We start from the raw sequence: 10,000 nt of genomic DNA, 5'->3' as shown, positions 1-10,000 counted from the left end.
TTCTAAATTGTTTTGCTTCTACAAAATGTATGGATGAGAAGAATGAGGAGAAACACACAGCTTATTGCTCAAGCAATGCTCCATTCTAGTAAAGCAGGTCTTTATTAAAATATAGTAGTGCAATATTATAAAAATTAACTTTGACTCACTTGTATTAAGAATTTAAACCAAAGAATTACATAGTGAAAAGAATTAAAATACCTCATGTAACACAAACAGTATTTTAAAAAGATGCACAAGTACTTTACAATAATCTATTTAGAACAGAAAGAAAGTGTGTTTTGGCTTCCCTTTTAAACACAGCATGTTATATCAGGAGGTCAGAGTTGTTTACAGTATGTGTGTCTTACAAGTGGAAGTTTTTGGGACGGCTTTTTTTGTTTCTAAATAATCAGTAGCTAGAAGAGTAAATCTGAGGGCTAAAGAATTTGAGTGCAGAATTATCACTAAGCAGGAATGTTTTCATTTCTATTTGCAAATGGAAAAAAAAATATTTTTATAGAAAGATATCGATACTAATGATGGAAAAGTTTTCTACCAGGTAACTTGTACTACTAGGAAAGGAGCTTGCCATTATAAGACTTAGAGTAAATAGCAGTATAATACGTGTGGTATTTCTTTTAAATTTAATATGGAAAGTGGACTTAAATTCTGCCCAGGTTGTTTAAGTAGGGTGGGAATTCAGTACTGTGCAAAGTTTTAGACCTTGTAGCCTAGTCTTCTTGCATTCCAGAAAACAGACTTCTTGATTTGATTGCCTTTTATTTTTCATTTTCCAGTAGCTCTCATCTTGAGGCAGAGGTTACTGTATCACACCAAATATATCCTATTCACTATATCACACCAGATGCCCTATTTATACAGCGTATTGTTGTTGCAATCAAAAAAAATCTCGAGTTTTCTTTTACATGAAGTAATACAGCTTAGAATTGACCTCTATACTGCTTATTTTAAGTGTATCAAAAGACAATTATGCTGTAATAGTCACCATTCCATATGTTGTAAATGAAATGTTCGCCATTTCTGTGAACAAAATACATCCTTTTAGTGTTTTCACTATTTGGTTGTGGGCAGGAGAGCCTTATGTGCCAGTTTTCAGTTTGTGACCACCTTTAATTTCTTTTGGGATGCTGTACAATATGAAGAATGTGCTCTATGTATCCTTTGACTTAATCAAGTTCAAAACATGTTATCCAACCAGGCACTATAATAATTCTTTTCCCTATTACCCTACTAGAGCTCTCAGATTATTCTATCAATGTATGGAAGATTAACTCCAAACAAAACTCTGGGGCCAAGGAGAGGTGGTGCCTTACATAAGCATAATGAAACCCTGTAAATGTAACATCACATATTATAGTTATCTCTGTATCCTAAAGAGAAAAATAAAGTCAAGTATGTTGTTAAAATGGATACATTCTGTACTTAGAATGTCTTAAAAGGTTAAGACATTGAAATCCAGGTGTTGAATTCCATGTTGCAAAACACTATTCTAGTTATGGTCTAATAAATGCTAAGTAATGGGGATAATGGCTTCCCTCACTCTATTTGCTCTGCTTCTTTTCATGAAGCCCAAGTTGCTCTTGTCCATCTTCTCTGCCACAACACAGTGCTGGCTCATATTCAGTTTGCTGCCCTACCAGTGCCCCCAAGTTTTTTTTCTGTAAAACTGCTCCCCAGCCAATCCATCTCAGCTTTTATTGTTGCTGAGATTCCTCCTTCCTAGGTATAGAACTGTGCATTGACCCTTACTAAATTTCATGAGATTCCTGCTGGCCCATCCTTTAGCCTGTCTAGGTCCATCTGAATGTCAGCCTTGCCTCCTTATTGGTTGTCTTTTGCACCCTCCAGATCATAGTTGAAGATGGTAAACAGGAATTGCAATTGATGATAGCAGCTACATAAAGAGGAAGAAGGACAGAATCTTACACCTTTCTTTAATCTTACCTTTTCTGCCCTCTTTTTATTTACACTTAGATAATAATGTAAAATGGAATCTCAAGGTGCTTCTATATGACTACCTGCTGTGGATTATTAGCATGTCTATAAGGTCAGAATATCCTTCCATCTTCCTCTACTTTTCTTAGCTCTTGAACAAACAACTTGAAAAGGTAAACCAATATCATCAGACTTTCTACATTCAGCTCTTGGTGAAATGTTAAAAAGAAACAGATAGATGCCTTTTATATGCTGAAGCATATAAAGCATTGAGCAGCTGTGCAGAGCAGTGCTGTTGTCTGTTGAAATACATCTACAGGCCACTTGCCCAGTGAAGATAGACAGCTGTAAAGAATTGAAAAACAGTTCTGAAACAAGCATTCTGCAGCATTACAAACTGCACAGTAGAGATATAACTACTACTGAATTTCAGAAGCTATCTTTGGTAACAGGTGATTTAAAGCTGTGACTTCAAAACTGTAAAGTATATCTATGCAGCATACATAACATCATCCATCTGCCCTGAACACTGCCTATATATGAGTTCCTTGTATATCAACAATGCTTAATATACATTAAATTATTTTCAAAGTTGTTTCATCTCATCCAAAAATGCATACATAGCTTTTAGAAATTATTTTTAACTCTGAAGAAGCTCTTCTGCAATAATCTCAAATTGTTTAAATCGCTATGAATTAATATATACATTTGATTAAGTCTTATTTCACATTTTTCCTTATTACACAGAGTTTTCTATCAGAGATATATATAGTGTAGGAATGCGCTTCATCTTCCAGAAGTGTATTATCATTGACTAATTATCAGAGTGAGCTAATGCAGAATCCATGGCAGCAAGGATTTGGTTTCAGGCGTGTAACCTGAAGTTATGTTAAAATACAGCACATTGAAGAGAATTTGCTAGTGCCTAACAAATCTAGACATTCAACAAGGCTGATCACTAGTCTTTTAAGCCGTGAAAGTGTTGATTGCAATGTACTGCTGGTTGTAAAAACGATCTTGAATATAACCCTATCTTCACTTTTATGTCTATTGGTTATGCAAAAATTAAGTTGCAGTAGGTTGCATTCTAGTAAAAATTATAAGTACACAGTAGGTCTTGGCATGTTCTACTGTACTTGTTTGCATGTGTTTTTGCACATGGATGAAATTTTGTTCATGCCAACTAGTATCAGAAAGGAAGAGTTTTTTACTTAAGAATCTTTTGCTGGGTGTCTTCTGATTGTGGTCTATTAAGTTTGCTTTCTGTTGACTGACTGTTCCAAAAGATAAAATCACATAAATTACAGGTTCTTTACATTTGCACACATATTATTAACACATAGTACTTGAAAAAGGCTCATTTTTAGTACTGACTAATGATAGTGTTTCTAAACAAGCATTTGAAGTTGCTCTTAGTTTTTTTTGCTTTCTCCATCCTCCTGCCTTTGATTTCATACTGATGCGACGGAATATTTGTACAGAGGCATGGAGAGGAAGTATACCAGATGTTTGAACTGTCCTCTCAGAAGCAGAAGTTCTTTCTCTGGAAAAAAACCAAAAGGTTTAGATATCTCATTATTGTTTATCTCTTACCTGACTGTAGGAAGCATCTGTATTCCTTCAGTTGCATTGATGAGAAGGGAAAGCAGTAGGACCGAGACAGCTCTCAAAGCTGATTAGTTGAATCAGTAAAAACAAATTGTACATCTTTAAAACACAAAATATTCCTCTGCGTTTATGTCCAGAATGGATTCTGACTCTGAAATTGCATTACACTCCCTTTTTCTTAAATCTCCTTGTCAGTATTTCACCTGTTCTCATTTTAGGAGAGGGGGACTATATATTTTTTCCACCATTAGACTGACTGTTAACAACCTGCTTTTTTCATTTGCTCTGTAATAGTCTTGCCATATAGGAATGCTGTTACAGAACAGGTCTCATGCAGGTATTCAAATCAAATTTCTTTTACAGTGAAAATTGGCAACTGAATTAAAACTATTGTTGAAGAAACTGGAGAGTGATTCTAGAATCTCTAAATTGGATATACACAAGCACCTTATTTTCAACAGTGCAATAGAAACAGGAGGATGAGTCTACAATGTAAAAATAGTTTTCATGTCACCAGTTTTACTGTATGTTTTCAACATGAATACTGACAATAATTTCGTGAAACACCCCTAGTCTGTCTTTTGATATGTGGGAAAATATTCTTTTTTGCACTTAGTCTGGTAAGCATGCAAAACTGAAGTGAGTGATGCTTGCGTGACCAAATTTCTAAACATTACATAGCACCTTCTAGGTGTTCAGTGGCCATGGCTGAGTTTTGGTCCAAATACTATTCCCAGTTTGCAAATGAAACATTTGAACTATGAGCAGATTAATTAACTTGGCCACAGTCCTGCGGCAAGTTTGTATCAAAGAAAAGATAATCTTAAAATTCAATCTTAAAATTGACAGGCATGTATTTATGAGGGCTAGACATTTTTGAATCCGCACATGCTCATTCCATGCTTCCACTTCAAACTGGAAAGGGAAAAATGGATGAACACAAAATGAAAGGCAATTTTTCTTTTTAACCTCTGTAAGTCTATTGTCCACTTTTTCAGGGAAAATTCAGCTTTTCCATAACACTGAGCAAGGTTCAGTCTTCCCATTTCTATATAAATGTTTGATGAATGCAGCCTCAGTATTGCATTGATAAATTGGTGCTGGAGAGAATTTTTCTTGAGACAGTATTGCTGAGAAAAGCTGTTTGCCTTCAAATCTGAAAAGTTTTCTTTCTTTGGACTATTCCAACTTCCCTTTCTAGAATATGTTAGAGCAGCCTATGTCTTAAGTAGGCAGAGAACCTACTTGGTGTTAAGTATTGCACATTGGTGAATTCCTTGAGCAATGTCAACTCGGTTTTAAGATCATGGCCATCAACTAAATTAAATTGGTTCTGTTTGTAGAATTGCATATCTTCGAACTCACAGGAGGAAAGCATTCTTCAGCGTGAGATGTGTTACTTCCATAATAGAGTCAATAAAATCTGTAAATTACAGCTTCAGCCTTAGTTTGTCAATAGCAGTGGGAATTGGCCTTGCTCTCTTCTCTAAAAATGCCTTTCATTGCAAAGAATTCAATTTGAACTTTTCTTCAGACTTTCCCCTAGCATATATGCAGCACTGTGCTGAAGCATGAGTATTAAATCCCTGGAACATCTTGCCATCAGTTTTGGCTCAAGTAACTACAGCATCCCAGTACTTCATATTGAAGGTGCTGAAAAAGCGATGCATGATGTAACTTTGTTCTACTTCAGAACTGACTCTGCTTGAGCAAAAAAATCATAAAGAGGGTGCCAAATGCAGTGTACCTGAAGTGTGTTACTAAAACATCAGTTAAAAAGCTGACTATGCAACAAAACACCAGAGGAGTCATCTGAAAGGGTGATTCAAGTATTTGACATCCTCAGGACTGTCTTAAGACAATGAAAAACACCAAAGAAAACAGTAAAAAGCATTTGAAAAAGATACATAAAACCCAATGAAAATCAATTTGCTGAAGGCTGATGTTAGGATTTTTTTTTACCCATGGAGGATCCATGACCCTGAAAGCTCTCTTTAGGTTATATGTTCTAGTCTTTTAGTTAAAATAAAGCAAACTCCTTTTTTCTTTTCATTTTAGGTCTCCTTAATCCAAAAGATATAGACCCTTCAAGCAATAAAATTACCTAAGTTTTATCACTTCTTTGACTAAGGAGATTGGAAAGCATTATCTGAAAATCAGAAGATACTAAGCAAGTGTAATGCTGCCAGCGGAGATCTCTTCTGATTTTTAAAGGAATAGTTTAGGTGGTTTAGACTATGCAAAAAATAGCTTTAGGCAGAGCCTTTAGGCAGAAGGGGAAGACATGTCATCCCAGCTTTACTCAGTCACATTGTTTTGGGGTTGCAGCACAGTCAGTACTGCTCTCTGATGCCTTTGAGACTTATTCAGCTGAGCAGAAAAACTCTGGACTCCTTCTGCAGTAAGCCACTATTGTAAAAGGGAGATGTTGATGGGCTAAGGAGAGTTCACTGGAGGGCCACTGGGATGGTAAAGAGATGGAACACCTACTCTGTGGGAGCTGGGGATTATTCAACTGGGACAAAAAATGGTTTCAACAAGGAAAGAAGAGCAGCCTACTGGTACCTATGGGGATTTTATTAGGAAGATAAATGGAGGCTGTTGACAGCAGTGACTTGGTGGTAAGATTAGAAATAGGTTTAAATTAAAACATATCATGTATACAACTTAACAACATTTAGTAACTTTTGCGGTGCATAAATGTTACATGTTCTGCTTTTTGTTTTGCTGAGGTAGGTGTTCAGTACTTAAAAAATAAATTTTTTGAGAGATTTTAAGGATGAGGGTTTTCTTGTATAATTGACTCTTGAACTTGTTTGGTAAGCCTTAAGATTATGCTGTTAAAATAATTCATAATAATTGTTAATGAGGCAATTAATAATTGTTATTGAAACTTTATTGCATATGTATGACAAAAGAAAGAAGCAAGATCCAGAGGAATCTAATGTGATTATCTAGAGGAAAAGTCCTACAGGAGATTGAAATTGAACATAGTAACTGTAATTATCTAAAAGGAAGTCTATTACGGTATGATAAAACTGTCAAAATAATGATTGAGAGCTCTAACAAGTCACACAGAAGATCAATAAAGCTAATCTTACGTCATAGTTTGAGAATCTAGAAATTGTATTTTGACCTTAGTTCACAATAGAGCCATTCAAAACATATTTAATAAATGGATTATAATACTTTTTCTTAATTAAAACCTAAAATTGTTCCTATTTGTTTTCTCCAGTGAAGTAGGGAATATGTTTCCAGTCCACATGGTTTGCATGTTATTTTACTGATTGCTTTCTCTTTTTAAGGAATTATTATTTGACTTTGATCTGTTCTTCATGTACACAAATTTTGCTTTTTTCCCATGCAATTTAGTTTATTTTCCACTCTATATAGGAGCTATCCTATAGATATATATATATATTCTGTATATATTCTACAATATCTAAATGACTTCCAGTGGTGTGTTAAGCTGCATGGCTACATCTCTTTTTTTCTCTTCTTTTCTCTGAAGGAGAAAGTGTTTGGTTTAGTGGATGTGTTGGCTTTGGCTGGGATAGCACTTTTTTCACAGTGGATGGTATGGGGCTGTGTTTTGGACTTGTGCTGAACAGAGTTGATAATATAGAGATTTTTTTTTTTATTGCTGAGCAGGGCTTAGACAGAGCCAAGGCCTTTCCTGCTTCTTGTACAGTCAGGCTAGTGAGAAAATTGGGGGTGTATGGGAGGTTCGGAGGAGACACAGCTGGGACAGGTGACCCCAGCTGATGAAAAGAATATTCCAGACATATGACAATAAGTAAAGTGAGAGAAAGAAGGAGGAAGGGAGTAATATTTGGAATGATGGTGTTTGTCTTCCCAAGTCACTGTTACTCATCATGGGTCCCTGCTCTCCAGAGGACAGCTGAACACCTGCCTGCCCATGGGAAACAATGAATTATTTCTTTGTTTTGCTTTTTCTGTATTAAACTGTCTTTATCTCAGCCTATGAGTTTTCTCACTTTTACCCTTCCAATTCTCTACCTGATCCTGCTGGTGTGGTAGTGACTGAGCAGCTAGTCATGGTAGGTTTCAATAAACTCACTGACAATGTGTTTTTTCCAACTCTTCTCCCCAGCAGACACTTACCCATAACCTTTACTCATCCATCTTTTGTCTCCCAAAGAAATTCTTAAAATAAGTACTTGCTTTTGTTTCGTATCACTTCCAAAATGCTGATTATTTTTGAGAATTGCTTGGTTTTCTTTTTATTTTGAAAACTCACAATGCTAAATATCTAACATTTTAAAATCCTATGACATCTTTGGCCCGGATGTTTTGTGGTTGTTTCGTAAATGTGTCTTTGCATAGAAAAAGGGTTTAAATCTAAATGCTTTCTTCAGAATGCCTGAGTGTTCTGACAGTCAGCAGAAATGGTAAAGCAGGTATTGTCTTTTTTGATATCCCTTTTTTTCCATCTTCTGAAATAAATGTTTCATTTCTGAAGTTTTATATGTTTGTTCAGGACACCACTGATTTTTTCCTGTCTTTGAACCCCTACCTTTTCCAGTGTACATTTTGAGTTAGAAGGACAGAAATTAGTGTGATAGTTGCAGGTGAGTTTAAGCAGGAGTTAGCCATTATGAAGAGTTATCCATTATTATTGTTAATATTTTCAAGTCAGTTTCTTCTTATTCAGCCTAATTAAAGTCAATTGTTAGGGAATGCACAAGCTTGTTTCAGCCAATTTAGAGACTAGTAAAATGTAAGAATAACTGACTTGTTTCTTCCACTATGCATTACTGGATATTTTGATTTGGGGATATTTTGTGTCTTGGACTCTAGTGTCTCTGAAGACATGACCTCCAAGTGCAAAGACCCAGTTTCGTCACCTTTTAAATAGTGGAATCCCATAATTCAGATTAAATTTACACTCAGAGTTGCAGTCTCAAGTATCTCGTTGGGAAATGCAACTTTATCTATTCGCTATTGTTGTCTTCTTTAGGAAAGCTATGAACAACTGTAAATTGAAGTCATAGAAACAGCTTTTCTCAAGTTCCCAAATCAGAATTCCATTTACTTTTCTGAAGAACTTTGTTCTTCTTGCTTCAGGGCTGGTTCTTTTTTTTATGAGTGCTTTGCCCTGCTGATCTCACGTGACAGAACTGTTTACTTGTATTCAGTTTCAATATTTGCTTGACTTGCATTTAATTTTATGTTTCTTTTCAGATTAGTAAAACAATTCAGTAGACAGAATGAAGAAGCACCCGTTTCACTTATAAAATCCTTTTTCTCAATCTGCCATTGAAGCACGTATTCATTTAGCCTTTTCTCTGAAATTTCTTTGCTTTTTTGTCCATAAATCAAATGAGAGCCTAGCCCTGAAAATACTTATGCAAGGCCATCATGTGTCTGACCTGAAGCTTGCAGCTGTGTAGAGCTGCAGCTTTTCAATAGTTGCCAGTTTACTCAGATTCGTCATCAGGATTGAAACCTATGACATATTTGAATCCTCTATATGGATCACTTAACTTTTGTTAGGTTCTTATGAAACATTATAAATAACCTGATTCAGTAGGTGTCAACCTATGTCACTACTGTTAACTTTTGTTGTGAGGAAATTGACATGTATTTCTCTTGTTCGCAGAGTCTAACCCTTGACAGGGCTTTGGGATTTTTCTGTCCTTGTGTCTGTGTCACTAGTTTGTTTCCTTAGCTATTACTACTAATGAACTTTAACAAAGATTTTATATGACAATTCCTTTTCTTTAATATTTTTTTTATGACATGTCCTAAAACTGCAAGAGTTTAGTGACATTTCAACATTTTGCAGTGGTATTGGTCATTGCTTAATGTATCACATTCCCTTAAGTGCTTGGTACAGTGATCATCAAAAATATAATGTAGTAGATATAGACTTTATTGTATAATTCCCTAATCACTGCTAACTTATCTTAGCATATAATTGGCACTAATATTTACCCCCTTTCGAGTTTACTCTGCAATTTCTTGGTGTGTTATTTCGCAAAGTAGGTGGATAGCATAAATTAAAGATTAAATCCTTGCCTAGAGAAGCTTATTTTCCTATTAACGGAAAATCATTACACCTTAGTGAAAAATCATGTCCAAGATGTTTAACAGTGTATGCCAATAGTGATTTGTAGATGCAAAAGAATTGCTATTGGCTTTGCATTCTCAGTACCTTTGTTATGTTTGAATAACATGTTAGTTTATAAACTGTGGTAGAACGTTTTTAATGTCTTTATGAATTTATGAATTTTTTAACAAGTGACTTTTCTGCAAAATGAGCTTTCTACTTAGTTGTCTAGTGATGATAGTTCTGACTGAACTGTTGTTATTTGGCAGGTGTCCTGTGAGCTCTTGTCAGCTGGTGGAATTTTGGTTTGTGATAGAAGTAAAAGATTTGTTCCTCAAGAACAATAAAAGGAAACTGGTTAATGTGAAATTGCCTATCTGT

The 10,000-nt window shown here is 35.3% G+C and overlaps 1 protein-coding gene and 1 long non-coding RNA gene across 3 annotated transcripts in view; one reads left to right on the top strand and one right to left on the bottom strand.

Annotated features, from left to right (window-relative positions):
* The window catches only part of CDIN1 (CDAN1 interacting nuclease 1), a 121,581-nt gene that overhangs the window by 36,383 nt on the left and 75,198 nt on the right, over positions 1 to 10,000 (top strand). The gene's annotated exons all lie outside the window — the stretch shown is intronic.
* The window catches only part of LOC148223335 (uncharacterized), a 75,987-nt gene continuing 66,070 nt past the window's right edge, over positions 84 to 10,000 (bottom strand). For both annotated transcript variants that reach the window (XR_015804504.1, XR_015804503.1), the window contains one exon: positions 84 to 3,481. This is a non-coding gene — a long non-coding RNA (uncharacterized LOC148223335). The remainder of the gene's footprint in view (positions 3,482 to 10,000) is intronic.

This window comes from Sturnus vulgaris, chromosome 6, assembly GCF_052056855.1.
Source record: "Sturnus vulgaris isolate bStuVul1 chromosome 6, bStuVul1.hap1, whole genome shotgun sequence".
Taxonomy (NCBI): Eukaryota; Metazoa; Chordata; class Aves; order Passeriformes; family Sturnidae; genus Sturnus; species Sturnus vulgaris.
This window is presented reverse-complemented; position numbering and strand designations above follow the sequence as displayed.